This window comes from Gorilla gorilla, chromosome X, assembly GCF_029281585.2.
Source record: "Gorilla gorilla gorilla isolate KB3781 chromosome X, NHGRI_mGorGor1-v2.1_pri, whole genome shotgun sequence".
In the NCBI taxonomy this organism is placed as follows: Eukaryota; Metazoa; Chordata; class Mammalia; order Primates; family Hominidae; genus Gorilla; species Gorilla gorilla.
In genome coordinates, this window is record NC_073247.2 from 137,108,217 (window position 1) to 137,127,401 (window position 19,185).

Below are 19,185 nucleotides of genomic sequence, written 5' to 3' on the forward strand. Positions count from 1 at the left end.
TTAGTGGGGGTACTATAGGCTACAATCATAACAGTACAGTTTGATAGCTGTCAGCCATTTTGACTGATTGAAATACTGGTTTGCCTCCACCAGATGTTACTGTACTTTACCAGAACTGTTGATATAAAAGCAACATTTTTTTTTCTTTGAGAAATACATATATTCTCCTCTTGATTTGCCATTAGGGAATAATTTCAGGTCTAGGTCATCTTTTATAACTTGCAATATGATTGGGAGAAATAAGTTATTGGGTGGCTAGTGTAATTTTAGTGTTAACCTTCACTAAATCTTTTCTGCAATTAATTCCTTCACGGCTTCCTCATACCATCTATGACATGCTTAAAGTTTCTGACTTGTCCTAAACACCCTTCTTTTTAAACAACCGACCATTCTTTCTAGGACAATTATTAACCATCTGCATAATCTTTTCACAACTTCCATGAACCATCTATGAAATGCTTAAACCTTCTGACTTGTCCTAAACATCTCTTTTTTAAATGACCAACTATTTTCTTTAGAATAAGTATTTACCATACAAGATTCTTTCTTATATAAAATCTCTGTCATTTATAATCTTCTTTGCATAGCCAGAGTGTGACATAGTATGAAACCCAATAAAAAGTCCTAGCGGCCTCAGTGATAGTAAAACTTTCATGCTTCCTTTTCGTTGACAACTATTATCCCTGCTATAAGGATATTAATTAAGAAAAATACTATAGCAATGGAAACTCTCTGTCTGATATTCCAGTTAGATGGTGTTACAGTATATTGTCTCACTGCAAATAGAGTAAGTATAGCAATTCCTGCAAGTGTGGTGTAGTAGATAATTCTCATCTAAAATTTTACTCGCCAAGACATAACACTTCCCTTTTTGGGGTCTATGAAATTTTGAATGCAAGCCCATGAATAATTAAATTATCCCTGCAAGTATGTGTCAAGAAGAAGTTCTAATATCTGGTGGCACATCTCAAGAGGATAAACATAAATAACTGAAGGTAAAAGTTGGACTGTGTAGAATGAGTAGACCTTGCTCATTTACTCATCCTTTATGATTTTCAGCTTAAGATAATCTATTTCTTCACATTGGTATTCAGGACGTTCCTCTGGGCTGTCAGGGCTTGCTCTCTCAGCTTTCCAGGCTTTGACTCGAGTATGACGTATCCAGAAGTTGATACCTGTAACTTTTACCACTGAGGGGGTTGGAAGAAGAACAATGTAGGGCCCTTCCTAGCTTGGGCTTAAGGGAGGAGAGAGAGAAGGGAGAGCTTTTACTGATACCAAATCTCCTGAGTTAAATAAAGGTAGTCCTACTTCTTGGGGTTGAGCTTCTGCTAGTTGAATTAATTCCTGTTGAAAGTGAGCCAAAGAGGTTACACGCTTCTTTTGTTACCTCAGAGGCCTTTCTGTATGGTATGGAAATGCTTCTATGCAGTTAGTGAAAGTATCTACCCACACCAAGAGTTATTGGATGCCCTGCATCTTTGTCATGTGGGTGAAGTCTATTTGCCAGTCCTCCTGTGGACAGATTCCACCCTTTGGGTTTGAGAAGGAAGGAACCGTCTGTTCAGGGGATTATTTTTAAGACAGACTTCACAAGCATTAACAACCTGTTTTACTGTTCTTAGTAAGTTCTCTCCTGAAAACAATTTCTGGGCACACTGATTAAGTTTTATCCTTTTCCAAGTGAAAAGCTTGGTGAATAATTTTAAGGACTTTCCACTGGCTGGAGGCTGGCAAGTGGAGCTTGCCATCCTCTAACTGTAGCCATCTTGAGCGCTGGAAGTTGTACCCTCAAGAGGTGGTCCATTCTGTTTCTGTACGGGAATACTGAGGCTTGATTTCTCTTATGAATTTTTCTAAATTAGAGGGGCTTCAAGTGTGTTGATGTCACGAGGCTTCCTTGCTGCTGACTTGGCTGCCTGATCAGCTAGCTTGCTTCTTTTGGCTATTTCATCTATTCCTTTCTGATGTCCCTTACAATACATCATTGCCACCTCTCATGGAAGGAAAACTGAGGATAATAACCTGTTAATTTCTTGATGGTGTTTTATAGGAGATTCATTGGTGGTAAGAAATTGCCTTTCCTTCCAAATAGTAGCATGAACATGGAAAACTAGGAAAGCATACTTGGAATCAGTGTAAATGTTAGCTACCTTTCCCTTGCTTAACTCATGTGCACTTAGTGTAAATGTTAGCTACCTTTCCCTTGCTTAACTCAAGTGCACTTATAAGGGCTATCAGTTTGGCTAATTGAGTGCTTGTGCCTGGGGAGATGCACATTCAGTAACATCATTCAGAGTGACTACTGCATATCCTGCCTTATGGACTCTTTGCTCTAAAAAAGAGCTTCCATCTGTGAAGAGGGTCCAAACTGGATTTTCTTTTCTTTTCTGTTTTTTTTTTTTTTTGAGATGGAGTCTCACTCTGTCATCCAGGCTGGAGTGCAGTGGTGCGATCTCAACTCACTGCAAGCTCTGCCTCCTGGGTTCATGCCATTTTCCTGTCTCAGCCTCCCGAGTAGCTGGGACTACAGGTGCCTGCCACCACACCTGGCTAATTTTTAGTATTTTTAGTAGAGACAGGGTTTCACCATGTTATCCAGGATGGTCTGTATCTCCTGACCTCGTGATCTGCCCGCCTCGGCCTCCCAAAGTGCTGGGATTACAGGTGTGGGCCACCGCGCCTGGCCCCAGTCTGGATTTTCTAGGGGAGTTTTCCTGAGATCTTCTCTGGCTGCACAGGTCTGTACCGCAATATGTTCACAGTCATGTTCAGGTTCCCCAGCTCCCTCAGGGAGGAAAGTGGCTGGGTTTAAGTGAGAGCAAGTTTTTAACTGGGTAGTGGAATCCTTTAACAGTAGACCTTGATATTTAAGGAGCCTTTTGTCTCTTAACCAAAGGCTTCCCCTAGAGGACAGTAATCCTGCCACATTATGTGGGGTATAAACAGTTAAGCCATTTCCCAGGGTTAATTTGGAGGCTTCTGGGACCAGTAGGGCCACCACAGCAATGACTCAGAAGCATGCTAGTCATCCTTTAGCCACCAAATCTAGTTCCATACTCAGGTAACCCACTGGCTGTTGAGCTGGACCTTGGGCCTGCGTTAAGACTCCCAGGGCCATTCCCTCCCTTTCTGATACATACAGACTGAAGGTCCTTCCTATGGGAAGGCTGAGAGTTGGTGCCTTAAGTAGGGCCTGCTTTAGCTGATTAAAGGCCTTTTGAACTTCAGGTTCCCAGGTTAGGAGATGAGTTTTAGCTGCTTGAATTTCCCTTATGAGCTGATACAGAAGATAAGTGATCTCATCGTACCCAGGTATCCATAGCCTGCAAAATCCTGTAATGCCCCAAAATCATTTTAGTTGCTTGAGAGTGTGGGGGAGGGGGAAAGAAAAAATAGGCTTAATCCTTTTTTCCCCTAATGCTCTGGTCCCTTCAGACAGCATTAAACCCAGGTATTTCACTGAGGTTTTGCAAAGCTGAGTCGTAGATTTGGAAACCTTCTGTCTTCTGTCAGCTAAGAAATTAATAACAGCTTCAGTGCCTTCCTGAGATGCTTCTTCAGCTGGGGCATAGACAGAGCAGTATATCATCCACATATTGCAAGACCTTGACCCGAGGATGAGAAAACTCAGAGAGGTCTTTTGACAATGCCTGTTCAAACAAATGAGGGCTATCTCAAAATCCCTGAGGCAGCACCATCCATGTTAACTGGGTGATTTGGCCAGAGGAATCTTTGAAGGCAAACAGGTATTGAGAATCAGGATGTAAAAATATACAGAAGAAGGCATTCTTTAAATCTAGGACTGTCCCTCAGGTATTTGGGTCAGCAAGGTATAGGGATTAGGTACTACTGGATGGATTGGGGCTATGACCTCATTAATGAGGCAGAGATTCTTAACTAGTCTCCATTCCCCACTGGATTTTTGCACTCCTAATATTGGGGTGTTGCAGGGGCTAGTTACAGGGTTTGAGGAGGCCATGCATCTGGCTTCTAGCCCTTTCCTAGCCTCTGGCTTTAGGGGATATTGTTTCTGGTTAGGAAGAGAAGTGGGATCCTTAAGATGGATCTGGATTGGCTTAGCAATTACAGCTTGACCTATTCTTCCTTGAGTTGCCCACACTTCTGGATTGATATTAGCTTCCACCAGGGGGAGACAAAGAATTTGTCCTGAGGCTATAAGGATGCTGGCCTGCATGCAAGCTAAAATATCTCTACCTAGTAAAGGAGTGGGGCTTTCTGGTATGATTAAAAAATCATGTGTAAATGATAGGTTTCCCCATCTGCAACTAAGGGGTTGAGAAAAGTAAGGGATTAGAGTTTTTCCTGAGATGCTACTCACAGTCATACTACAGGGAAAGGGGAAGCCTGGATTAGAGAGGAGAAGAGAGATACTGGCTCTAGTGTTCACAAGGACATCCACCTTCCTTTCTTCAATTTCCAGAATCACCTAGGGCTCCTGCACTTTAATGGCAGTTTAAGCCACTGGAGCCAGGAGTTTGAGCCCCAGGACCCATCAGTCCTGTTAGACCATCTGTGAGACTGGCTCTGAACCCAGTGACCTTCATTTCCAGGGGCAGTCTGATTTCCAGTGCCTCCCACCACAGGCTGGATAAGGTTGAGGTGGCTTCCTTTGGCCGCCTGGGCACTCCTTAAAGTGCCCTGACTTGCCACACCAATGGTAACTAGTGGCACCTCGGTGATCCTGGACTTTGTAAGTCTGCAAAACAGCTATTAGGGCCTCTGTCCTTCTCTTTTGCTTCCTCTCTTTCTCCTGGACCTCCTTCTGGCTGCTATTATAAAAGCTGAGGTGGCCACCCTCAGGAGGTTCTCCAAGGTGCTATCTGGTCATATAGCATGCTTCTGTAGTTTCCTTCTAATATCAGGAGCTGCCTGTGTAATAAACTTGTCCTTTAGGATGAGCTGTCCCTCAACTGATTCAGGGTCTAAGGAGGTGTGTTTTATTGGTGCCTCTCAGTCTTTCCGTAAAGGCTATGGGATTCTCATCTGGCTTTTGATATATCATGGACAGTTTAGAGTAATTAATAGATTTTGCCATAGTTCTTTGTAGGTCCTCCAATATGTACATTAAAATGTGTTTCCTTTTCCATTAATCTATGGCATCATTGGGGTTCCAATTAGGGTTGTTAAGAGGAACTGCTTTTCTTCTTATTAGAAATGATATTTCCATTATTTCTTCATCTTCCCTATCTCCTTTTTTCCTTTTTGGTTTACCATAGGAGACATGTTGTTCACCTCCAAAATTTTCTCCTCCCTGCAGAGGTGCCTGCTTTTCAGCTGCAGTTAGGGTTTGGCTTAGGAGCAGCATAAACATCCCTCCATGTGAGGTGAAACATGTGAGTTAAGTTTTGGAAAGCTTCTATTAGGGTCATCAGAAAATTGGCCTAAGTCTCCCTTTATTTGCCTAAGATCCTGCAATGAGACAGGAAGTTGAGGTGATGCCAAATAAGGGGTATTCTCAGGTTCCTCCGGAAGTTGGTTTTCAAATTTTGGGAAATTATTATCTCTGGGCCTGCCAGATATGACTGCTAAAAGACCTGGGTTGATTATGTAATACCTGCAAAGGTCTAGTAAGAAGGCCATGTCCTTGTGCAAAAGAAAATGAGCTGCTTTTTTTTCGAAGTCTTGAGGTCAAAGCTTTCCCTGTGCTTCAGAATGCACTCCAGAGGATCTGAAGATGATAAGGGAAGTGAGAAAAAGGCGTCCCTTTAGCCTCCTTCCTTTTGATGTGACAGAGGGTGGAGAGGAAGACAGTGGGGGCATCCCTCCTGCTGTTTTCCCTCTGTGGTTCCTGGGGTCCTGGCACCTTTTTAAATGTGACACCCATGGTTACAGGTGTGACTTCCCCAGCCATGGAACCAGAGGAAATAAGTGATGGGTTTTAGTCACCCTCACCCATGCAACTGTGGTCCTCTGCCTGTGATTTCCCTTTGACTTCCGAGACTTGTGTGGCCTGTGTGGCTTCCAAAAAAATGTATACTGGGAGAGACTTTGTAACAGTTGCATTTGGGCAACTGTTGCACTTCCCTCCTTAATGAAGAAAGTGTGCTGGTTTGAGCTTTATATCCTGCTATTATGGTCCATGCTAAAGCATTTACCCTTAGAAAATGGTTCCAGTTAACTTCCAGACTTAAAATCCCCTTACTAATTAAGTACCATTCTAATTGGAGGCAGAATAGGTGCCTTAAAAGAATGTAGGGACTGAAAGGCCATTTTCCTGCTGTTAGGACAGTATAGAGACTAAAATTTGGTTCTCGAAGACATTTTACTCCTAATTGTTGAAGGCAGAGTTCTTCCATTCACAGAACTGGCATACAGCCTGGTTTCTAGTAGAGAGACACAAAAAGGGGAGAGAATTGGGAAGCTATGGTGTTACAGTATAGGACCTACAATGTGCCTAATGGAGAGGATCCTTATTCCTCTAGGTGGTGGTGTTTACCTTGAGATGATGTGTGCTCTCCAGACCAAGGGCAGAGTGACCTTGACATGCCATATGCTCTCCAGACCAAGAGTGGAGATAGACCTGAAAGTGTCATGTGCCTCCAGACCAAGGGCAGAGAGTGATGCCCACTTTGTGGTGGGGGTGGGGTGGGGGAGACCCTCCATTCCTAGAAAATCACAAAAATGCCTTCTTTGAGCTATATTTCTGGTTACTATGACATTCCCTCGGTCTTGCAAAACAAGATTATTTGCCTGAACTGTAAAACTTCCCACACATTGCATACACAGAGAAGATAAGAGATACGATGGTTGTAGACAGGAAAGGAGGAAACTATGATACGAAAGTTGGAGATCCTGTTGCTGACAGCGGTGGTTGGAAGCTGGGGTCAGTTCAGAAGCCTTTGGATAACACTGGGGGGTAGCCCCCACCAGAAATCCTCAATTGCTCCAGGACTTCTTCCAACCCCCTGTGATGGCTAAGTCCTCCAGGAAAAGAAGCTGATTCAAACATGGCCAATATGCCCAGCAACCCATGGGTACTGGGGGATTATCCATGTTCTCCCCAGCAAGCCTACCCCCAAGTCTTGTAAGGCTGGCAGCCAAACTAATCATTTTTAAATGGCTGAAGGGGGCCCAGTATTTGGTTTGATTTGGTTGTAAAATGGAGGCCAAGAGCCTTGGAATGAAAGAACAGAGTTGAAGTTCACTGTTCTAGTCACCGTTTTGATGAGTGTTGTACCTTGGTATCTTGGACGAGGTCCCCAGTATGAAACAGCTACATTGTCTGGGGTATATACCCTGGGGTTCGTCGTTGCATGTCAGGAAAATTTAGGACACAAACACAGATGAGGAGTTTAGGAGAGGAGGTTTAATAGGCAGAAGAAAAGAGAAAGAGAAACAACTCTCTCTGAAGAGAGAGAGGGGTCTCCAAGTGGAAACGATCAGCTGGTGGCAGATGCACTGGATTTTATAGCCAGGTTTGAGGAGGTAGTATCAGATTTATGTAGGGCTCAGAGATTGGTTTGATCAGGTATGACGTATACATAATGCATGAGAAAAGCTGATCACCCCACCCTAATCTTATTATGCAAATGAGCTTTCCATTTGATTGGCACCATCTTATCTGCTTCTTACTATACATGTGGCTGACAAAGAGAAGGGAAGATGGAGCCACCATCTTGAACATGTCCAGTCCTTATTTCCTGCTGGCATTCACCTGTACAAGCTCCCAGCTTGCTTGTCTATGTCTGCAGTTCAACTTCACATGTGGCTCTTTGTTAGAAAATGATTTGGAGCTGTTTTTAATTAAAAAGAAAAGCCTTACTGAGGACTCCCAGACCCTTACTATTTGCCTAAGTGATTTCTTCTTAACTCCTGTATCAGCTGCATGGTATTCTATGGTGTATATGTACCACATTTTCTTTATCCAATCTGTTAGTGATGGACATTTAGGTTGATTCCATGTCTTTGCTATTGTGAATAGTGCTGCAATGAACATACACGTGCATGTATCTTTATAATAGAATAATTAATATTCCTCTGGGCATATACCCAGTAATAGGATTGCAGAGTCAAATGTTCGTTCTGTTTTAGTTCTTTGAGAAATCACCACACTGCCTTCCACAATGGTTGAACTAATTTACACTCCCAACAGTATATAAATGTTCCCTTTTCTCCACAACCTCACCAGCATCTGTTATTTTAAGAATTTTTAATAATAGCAATTGTGACTGGTGTGAGATGGTAACTCATTGTGGTTTTGCTTTGCATTTCTCTAATGGGCAATGATAATGAGCATTTTTTCATATGCTTGTCGGCCACATGTATGTCTTCTTTTGAAAAGTGTTCATGTCCTTTGCTCACTTTTTAATAAGGTTGTTTGTTTTTCTCTTGTAAATTTGTCTAAGTTCCTTATAGACGCTAGATATTAGACCTTTGTCAGATGCATAGTTTGCAAAAATTTTCCAACATTCTCTAGGTTGTCTGTTTACTCTGTTGATAGTTTCTTTTGCTGTGTAGAAGCTTTTTAGTTTAATGAGATCCCATCTGTCAACTTTTGCTTTTGTTGCAATTGCTTTTGGTGTTTTCACCATGAAATCTTTGCTTTTGCCTATGTCTGGAATGGTATTGCCTAGGTTGTCTTCCAGGGTTTTCTAGTTTTAGGTTTTGCATTTAAGTCTTTAATCTATCTAGAGTTGATTTTTGTATATGATTTAAGGAAGGGATTCAGATTCAGTCTTTGGCATATGGCTAACCATTTATCCCAGCACTATTTATTGAATAGGGAGTATTTTCCCCGTGGCTTATTTTCTCGGCTTTGTTGAAGATCAGGTGGTCATAGGTGAGTAGCTTTGTTTCTGGCTCCCTATTATGTTTCATTGGTCTAAGTGTCTGTTTTGGTGCCAGTACCATGCTATTTTGGTCTCTGTAGCCCTGTAGTATAGTTTAAAGTCAGGTAACATGACACCTCCAACTTTGTTGTTTTTACCTTGGCTACTCAGGCTCTTTTTTGGTTCCATATAAATTTTAAAATGGTTTTTTCTAGTTCTGGAGGAAAAATTATATTTCTTTTCAAAGAAACTAATTTACACTCCCAATTAGTTTCAGTCTTTGGCATATTTTTTAGGAACTTATCCATCCTGTTAAAAATATTTACAAGGGGAATATTATATGTAGACTGCAGTACCAGAATAGTGCCAGCACTCTATCTTTTTGCCCATGCAATTTTGTTTAATCCCAGCAGTCATTTCTTTGTTAAGCAGCAATAATTATTTATGTGTTGATAGTAGTAAAATATTTTTCAGGTAGTTAAGTAGCTGAGTGGAAAGATAGAAGTAGGTTAAGGGCACAAAATAATTGAATGAAAATATCTCAGCAAAATAATCTTTAAAAAATGTTGCAAGGAATAAGCTCTTAAATCTAGTAACTATAGTGTATAGTTTTAAGAAATTAGCTAAAAGAAAAAGATTTTTGAGTATTATAAGAGTCTGAACTTTGAATAATTTCCAAGAGGGAATGAAAATTCTACAACTATCATACCAGAAATAATAAAAGTATTTTCTGGTCCAGCAGGGGCATGATATACTGACAAATGTGGAAGGACCAGGTCATTCAGACACCAGTGAAAAGGGATTGTCTGATACTGATTATCAGACAATATATAGTATGCATGCACAAATTTATACTCAGTAAAATGTATATATTCATTGTTCGTTCAGATTTTGTTTTCTTTCATTTTTTTTCTTGGTTTTTATAAAGTTGAGAAATGAAAATGTAGGTGTATGTTTTAAGAAAACATTTACACTGGAGAGACCCAGTTGCCAATTTAGTGAAGGTCCTGGTGATTTTAAAAGTAACTGTTAGTCCAGGCACGGTGGCTCACACCTGTAATCACAGCACTGTGGGAGGCCAAAGTGGGTGAATCACCTGAGGTCAGGAGTTTGAAACCAGCCTGTCCAACATGGTGAAACCCCATCTCTACTAAAAATACAAAAAATAGCTGGGTGTGGCCCCAGCTACCTGGGAGGCTGAGGCAGGAGAATCCCTTGAACCCGGGAGGCGGAGGGTGCAGTAGGCCTAGATCGCACCACTGCACTCCAGCCTGGGCAACAAGAGCAAAACACCATCTCAAAAATAAATAAATAAATAAATAAAACAAATAAAAATAACTCTTAATTGGAACTTGTTCCTATTTGTGTGAACTGCTCTCAAAATCTTTTTATAAATGAATGATTCATGTAACAACTACTTAAATATTTTAAGTACCCTGGTGTCCTTATATGGAAAATGGGATGATTAATATTGGCTTATTTTTAACACATGCTTTCTATAAAGAATAACAAATAAAAATTATTGTAAATAACTTGATAAAGTACTAAGTATTGTACAAAGATTTGCTCAACAGGAAGAACAGCAACAACACTTTACAACCTATCAATGCCCCCACTTTAAATCAAGTAAGTTCTCACCTCCAATTCTTTGTGTAATTTATTGTCAAGCACAAAAAGTATTTCAATTTACCTGTGCTCACTGCTGCTGACACTTAACTCATTACCTTGTAAGTAAAGTGTTTTGAAAGCACTTTGAGAACTAAACAAACTAAATGTGAAATACAATTCTTTTATATTATCCCTTGCCCACTACTCTCTCTCTTACTTTTAATAAACAAACATTAATATTTCTGTTAATTCTTCAGAAGTATTAAAGATAGAGAAAAATAAATCCCTTGAACTCTAAATTCCTGTGGCATTTCCACCTCAATCTCACTTTCATTCTGATCTTAGATAAAACAAGAGGTTTAATTTGGAAAGAAATTATAAAAGCTGAAATTTATTTTGCATTTCTTCGGGGCCTTTATCATGACTGACAAAATAATGTACACTGTTTGGATTTTAGAAAACAAGACCTTTACTAGGTAAAACAGTAGAGCAGAGAGGCAGAATAATTTAAGAGATGCTCAAGGTGCTTCAGTATTTGAACTGTATATCCCCTCAGGATTTACAATCTCTTAACCCAAATAATCTGCCTACAACCTTCTCTTACATTTTCTTCTTAAAAACCTGTGTGCTCTCTATAAATTCAGTTTGTTCCATGGAGTTAGGACCAGAGTCACCTCCTTATGCAGAATTCATTGTGTAAATGCTCAGAACTGTAATATACTAAGCTGTGGAGGAGAGGTTTATATTTCGTCTCTGCTCTTTTTCATTAATATGTTTTTATAATTAGAAAACATTTCCAGTTGGTATCATTGCCTTCCTTTCTGTATTCTTCTACATATGTGTGATTATGATTATTTTTATCTTCTTTTTCTTCCTCTTCTTTCTGTGGATTTTATATTAGTGGTATCTTTTGCAACTGAGTACTAGATCCTACAATGGGTTAGAAATATTACATGTTGGCCAACATGGTGGTCTAGAAACAGTTGCAGTTGAAGGCTCCCACTGAGAAGAGCTAAAGTGATGAGTGAATCCTGCACCAGCAACTGAGGTTTCCAGGCTCTCTCACTGGGATGGACTACGTGGTTGGTGCAATCCACGGAGAGCAAGGAAAAGCATGGTGGAACGATTGCCCACCCGGGAGCTGCACGGGGCAAGGGGAGCTCCCACCTCCAGCCAAGGTAGATGGTGATTGATTGTGCTACCCCACCTGGGAAATCACACTTTTTCTATTGATTGGTGCAACCTGCAGATCAGTAGCCCATGCCACCAGGGCCTTGGGTCCCAAGCACAGAGATGTGCATATTCTCATCAGCCACTTGACTGGAGACTGCCTAACTACTGAGTTCCTGGGGGGAAGGGTGGCTGTCATCACTGAGGCTGCCTGCTGCCTAAGATGACTGAGTTCCCTGGGGGAGGGGAGCAGCCATCACTGCAGTTCCAGTTTGCTGTTTCCCACTGCTGTTGCCAAGGAGAGTGGATGATTTGGACCCAGAAAGAATTTCACACAGCACAGCACAGTGAGTGTGGCAGATCATGGCCAGACTGCCTCATTCCTCCTCATTGTGCTGGGCCTCCATGTGTTAATTTCAGCAACTCCACGCAGGGGTTTAGGGACAGAATTCTGATCTCCCTGGACTGAGCCACTGTGGGGAGGGGCGGCTACTGTCTCCATGAATCAGCAGACTTAGTCTTTCACCCTGCTGGCTCTGATAAATCCAGGCAGTTTGGATGTGTGGAATTCCCCCCAGCTCAGTGCACTCCCTCTGCCAAGGGGCAGCCAGAGTGCTTCATTAAGTGGGTCCATGATTCCATGCCTTCTGATTGGGTGAGAACCCCCAAAGGTGGTCAAAAGACACCTTATACAGAAGCGTTCCCACAGCCATCAGGTTGGTGCCTCTCTGACACAGAATCCTCAGAGGAAGGAGCAGGCAGCCATATATTTTTTGTTCTGCAGCCTCCACTAACACCTCCAGGTGTGGGAGGGACCCAGGAAAATAGGGTCTGAAGTGGATCCCCAGCAAACCACAGCAGCCCTACAGAAGAGGGGCCTGACCATTAAAAGAAAAACAGACAGAAAGCAGCAACAACAGCATCAACAAAAGTCTCCACAAAAGCCCCAACCAAAGGTCAGCAGCCTCAAAGATTAAAGCTAGATAAACTCACAAAGATGAGAAAGATCAATGAAAAAATGCTGAAAACTCAAAAACCCAGAGTGCTTCTTCTCCTCCATGTGTCACAACACCTCTCCAGCAAGGGCACAGAACTGGGATGAGGCTGAGATGGATGAACTGACAGAAGTAGCTTCAGAAGGTGGGTAATAACAAACTTTGCTGAGCTAAAGGAGCACGTTCTGACCCAATGCAAAGAAGCTAAGTACAATGATAAAACATTACAGGAGCTGTTAACCAGAATAACCAGTTTGGAGAGGAACATAAATGATGTGATGGAGCTGAAAAAACACAACAGAAGAACTTCACAATGCAACCACATGTATCAATAGCTGAATAGACCAAGTGGAGAAAAGAATTTCAGCACTTGATGACTACCTTGCTGAAATAAGACAGGCAGGCAAGATTAGAGAAAAATGAATGAAGAATGAATAAAACCTCCAGGAACTACAGGATTACGTAAAAAGACTGAACCAATGACTGATTGGGGTACCTGAAATAAATGGGGAGAATGGAACCAAGTTGGAAAACATACTTCAGGATATCATCCAGGAGAACATCCCCAACCCAGCACAACAAGCCAACATTCAAATTCAGGAAATCCAGAAAACCCCAGTAAGATACTCCATGAGAAGATCAACCCCAAGACACATATTCTTCAGATTCTCCAAGGTCAAAATGAAGGAAAAATGTTAAGGACAACCAGAGAGAAAGGCCAGGTTACCTACAGAGGGAAGTCCATTAGACTAACAGCAGATCTCTCAGCAGAAACCCTACAAGCCAGAAGAGACTGGGGGACAATATTCAAATTCTTAAAGAAAAGAATTTTCCAGCCAGAATTTCAAATCTAGCCAAACAAAGCTTCATACGTGAAGGAGAAATAACATCCTTTTCAGACAAGCAAATGCTGAGGGAATTCATAGCCACCAGGCCTGCCTTGCAAGAACTCCAGAAAGAAGCACCAAATATGGAAAAGAAAAACCATTACCAACCATTACAAAAACACACTGAAGTACAAAGACCAATGACACTATGAAGCAACTACATCAACAAGTCTGCAAAATAATCAGGTAGCGGCATGACGATAGGATCAAATTCACACAAAACAATATTAACCTTAAATGTAAATTGTCTAAATGCCCCAATTAGTAGACACAGAATGGCAAGCTGGATAAAGAATCAAGACCCATTGTAGTGCTGTATTCAAGAGACCCATCTCATGTGCAAAGACACACATAGGCTCAAATAAATGGATGGAGGAAAATTTACCAAGCAAGTGGAAAGCAGAAAAAAGCAGGGTTTTGTAATCCTAGTTTCTGACAAAACTGACTTTAAACTAACAAAGATCAAAAAAGACAAAAAAGGGCATTACATAATGGTAAAGGGCTCAATTCAACAAGATCAAAATATACCAAATACATATGCACCCAGTACAGGAACACCCAGATTCATAAAACAATTTCTTAGAAACCTACAAAGAGACTTAGATTCCCACACAAAAATAGTGGGAGACTTTAACACCCCACTGTCAATATTAGACAGATCATTGAAACAGAAATTTAACAAAGATATTCAGGACTTGAACTCAGCTCTGGATCAAGTGGAACTGATAGGTATCTACAGAACTCTCCACCACAAAACAACACAATATACATTATTCTCTTTGCCACATGGCAGTTCCTCCAAAATTGATCACATAATTGGAAGTAAATTACTCCTCATCAAATGCAAAATAACCGAAATTATAACAGTCTCTCAGGCCACAGCACAATCAAATAATAATTCAAAATTAAGAAACTCACTCAAAACCACACAACTCCATGGACATTGAACAACCTGTTCCTGAATGACTCCTGGGTAAATAATGAAATGAAGGCAGAAATCAAGAAGTTCTTTGAAACCAATGAGAAGAACAAAGAGACAACATACCAGAATCTCTGGGATGCAGCTAAAGCAGTGTTAAGAGGTAAATTTATGGCACTAAATGCTCACTTCAAAAAGCCAGAAAGCTCTCAGATAGACTTCCTAACATCACAACTAAAAGAACTAGAGAGCCAAGAGAAAACAAACCCCGAAGCTAGCAGAAAACAAGAAATAACCAAGATCAGAGCAGAACTGAAGGAGAAAAGACATGAAAATCCCTTCAAAAATCAACTAACCCAGGAGGCATTTGTTTGGAAAAAAGTGATAGAATGGATAGACAGCTAGCTATACTAATAAAGAAGAAAAGAGAGGAGAATCAAATAGACATAATAAAGGGGATATCACTATTGACCCCACAGAAATACAACCATCAGAGAATACTATAAACACCTATATGCAAATAAACTGGAAAATCTAGAAGAAATGGATAAATTCCTGGACACATACACCCTCCCAAGTCTGAACCAGGAAGAAGTTGAATCCCTGATTAGACGAATAACAAGTTCTGAAACTGAGGATGTAATAAATAGCCTACCAACCATAAAAAGCCCAGAACCAGAGAGATTTATCACTGTACTCTACCAGAGATATGAAGAGGGGCTGGTAACATTTCTTCTGAAACGATTTCAAACAATTGAAAACAAGGAACTCATTTCTAACTCATTTTATGAGGCCAGCATCATCCTGACACTAAAACCTGGCAGAGATACAACAAAAAAAGAAATCTTCAGACCAATATCCCTGATGAACATCAATGCAAACATTCTCAATAACATAGTGGCAAATCAAATCCAGTAGCACATCAAACAGTTTATCTGCCACATTCATGTCAGCTTCATCCCTGGGATGCAAGGCTGGTCCAACATACAGAAATCAATAAACATAACTTGTCACATAAACAAAACTAAAGACAAAAACCAGCTTCATCCCTGGAATGCAAGGCTAGATCAACATACACAAATCAATAAACATAATTTGCCACATAAAACTAAAGACAAAAACCACATGATTATTGCAACAGACACAGAAAAGGCCTTTGATAAAATTCAACATTCCTTCATGTTAAAATCTCTCAATAAACTAGGTACTGTTGGAAGATACCTCAAAACAGTAAGAACCATTTATGACAAAACCACAGCTAATATCATACTGAATGGGCAAAAGATGGAAGCATTCCCCTTGAAAACCAGCACAGAATGAGGATGCCCCCTCTCACCACTACATGGGATTGGAAGTTCTGGCCAGGGCAATTAGGCAAGAGAAAGAAATAAAGCATATTCAAATAGGATGAGAGGAAGTCTAACTGTCTCTGTTAGACAGTTAGATGACATTGTCTGTATCTAGAATATAGATATTCTAGATATAGAATTGCAGATGACATGGTCCTATATCTAGAAAACACATAGTCTCAGACCAAAGGTTTCTTAAGCTGAGAAGCAAATTCAGCAAAGTCTCAGGATACAAAACCAATGTGCAAAACTACAAGCGTTCCTATACACCAATAATAGACAAGCAGAGAGCCAAATCATGCATGAACTTCCACTAACAATTGCTACAAAGAGAATAAAATACCTAGGAATAGAGCTAACAAGGGAAGTGAAGAACCTCTTCAAGGAGAACTACAAACCACTGTACAAGGAAATCAGAGAGGACACAAACAAATGGAAAAACATTCCATGCTCATGGATTGGAAGAATCAATATAGTGAAAATGGCCATACTGCCAAAAGTAATGTATAGATTCAATGCTATTCTCATCAAACTATCATAGACACTCTTCATAGAATTAGAAAAAAAATACTTTAAATTTAAATGAAACCAAGATAGAGCATGTATAGCCAAGACAATCCTAAACAAAAAGAAAAAAAACTGGAGGCATCATGCTACCTGACTTCAGACTATACTACAAGGTTACAGTAACTGAAACAGCATGGTACTGGTACAAAAACAGACACATAGACCAATGGAAGAGAATAGAGAACTTAGAAATAAGACTGCACATCTACAAGCATCTGATCTTCCAGAAACCTGACAAAAACAAGCAATGGGGAAAGGGTCTTCTATTTAGTAAATTGTTCTGGGTGAACTGGCTAGCCATATGCAGAAAATTGAAACTGGACAACTTCCTTACACCTTATACAAAAATTAACTCAAGATGGATTAAAAACTGAAATGTAAAACCCACAACTATAAAAACCTTAGAAGGAAGTCTAGGCAATATCATTCAGTACATAAGCAAGGGCCGAAATATTATGACAAAAACATCAAAATTAATGACAACTAAAGCAAAAATTGACACATTAGATCTAATTAAACTAAATAGCTTCTGCACAGCAAAAGAAACTGTCATCAGTGTGAACAGACAACCGAGAGAATGGGAGAAAATTTTTGCAATCTGTCCATCTGACAAAGGTCTAACATCCAAAATCTACAAGGAAGTTAAACAAATTTACAAGAACAAAACAACCCCATTAAAAAGTGGGCAAAGAACATGAACAGATAGTTCTCAAAAGAAGACATTTATGTGGCCAACAAACATGTGAAGGCTCAACATCACTGATCATTAGAGAAATACAAATCAAAACCACAATGAAATACCGTCTCATGCCAGTCAGAATGGTGATTATTACAGTCAAGAAACAACAGATGCTGGTGAGGCTGTGGAGAAATAGGAATGCTTTTACACTATCGGTGGGAATGTAAATTACTTCAACCATTGTGAAACACAGTGTGGTGGTTCTTCAAAACTCCAGAACCAGAAATACCATTTGACCTAGCAATCCCATTGCTGGGTATATAACCAAAGGGATATAAATCACTCTATTATAAAGACACATACACACGTATGTTCATTGTAGTACTATTCACAATAGCAAATACATGGAATCAACCCAAATGCCCATCAATGATAGACTGGATAAAGAAAATGTGGTACATATGCATCATGGAATACTATGCATCCATAAAAAGGAGCAGAATCATGTCCTTTGCAAGGGCATGGATGGAGCTGGAAGCCATTATCCACAGCAAACTAATGCAGGAACAGAAAACCAAGCACCATATGCTCTCACTCATAAGTGGGAGCTGAACAATAAGAACACTTGGACACAGGGAAGGGACCAACACACACTAGGGCCTGTTGGGTGGGTAGGGGGCAGAGGGAGGGAGAGCATCAGGATATATAGATAATGCATTCTGGGCTTAACACCTAGGTGATGGGCTGACAGGTGCAGCAAACTACCATGGCACACGTTTACCTATTTAACAAACCTGCACATCCTGCACATATATCCTGGAACTTAAAATGTAAAACAAAGAATTGTTACATGTTGTCAATAGGTGAAATATTAGCTTCTCTTCTTTTGCAAAAGTTGGGGAAAGTTCTTCAGCTTTCCTTCCTTTCTACTGTTACTTGGGTCTTTCATTGTTGTGCAGGAAATATGGTCATTTTTTTACTGATTATATACAATATAATCAGTATATTACATATAAACTCAAGTGGTCTCATAATGAGGTCTCTGGCATGTATTATATGTGATAAGTATACTTATATATAATATCATATATAATATATATAATAAAGAGACTCAATGATTATTTTGTTCAATGTGCTTCAATGACTTGCCCTTATGTAATTAATATAATGCTCCCTTCCAGAAAAGAAATGCATACACATAAAAGGAGAAAAGAAGGGATGTAACTATTACTGAGCTACCAGATGATTACTGTGTCTATTATCACTTCTAATAAAATTGAGAGCAGCAGCAGTATGAATAGTAGCAGTATTATCCATTGAGCCCACACCATGAGCCATGCCCTGTGCTAATATCTTCACATATTTAAAAGTCTTACAAATGCAGGTTGATTTAAGTGATTGGCAATGCTGTTAAAATTAAACTTATTTTTCATGAAAACATCAAATTTGAGGATTCATATTAATATATTGTTATTTTTAACCAAATTCTTAATATTCATCTTGGTGTGGTTTTGATCAGTTTAAATAAACACACTGGCATTTTTTTTTTGTAGCTTTGCTGTCTTTCTTGAGGCTATTGAAACACAAGTGATCTCAGAATTAAGTCTCTGATATTTCAGGGAGTATTTTAACAGCGATAGGAGAAGTTTCTCCGGAGTAAATCTTATTATGGTGATGATTTACTGTATCAACAACTAAAGGAAACCATGTAAGCTTCTCAATGTTATTTCCATCTAAAAAATAAGATGGGAAATCTTCCTCTACCTTGAAAGTAAAAGAATCAAGGAGCAAAAATGTACAACATGAGAGCACCCAGCATGTTTAAAAGTGAGGTAGGAAAAGGCAGGGACAGTATTTTATAACATTGCCCAACTGTCACCTTGTCAGTTAAATTTACCTTTTTCCAAGCCTGTTCATGGTTCGTTTTGAATAAATACAATCGCTAAAGAGAAGGACAAGTGTCCAGGTTTCTGATTTGCCAGCTTCAAGAATAATGATGGCAATCAAAATGGATGTGGGAGTGCATTTTAAGTAACATGTTTGGGAGAGTGATTATCTGCATTTTTTCAGGTGTGTTTACAGGTAGGTAAAATTATGGATTTGTGATATTTAAAAGTATTTTTTGTTTGGTTCCTAAACTCATAGCAATGGTTATGATTGTAGCAATACTAAAACACAGCAGATGCTTTCAAATTTGATTGCTGTTCTACTGGGGATTA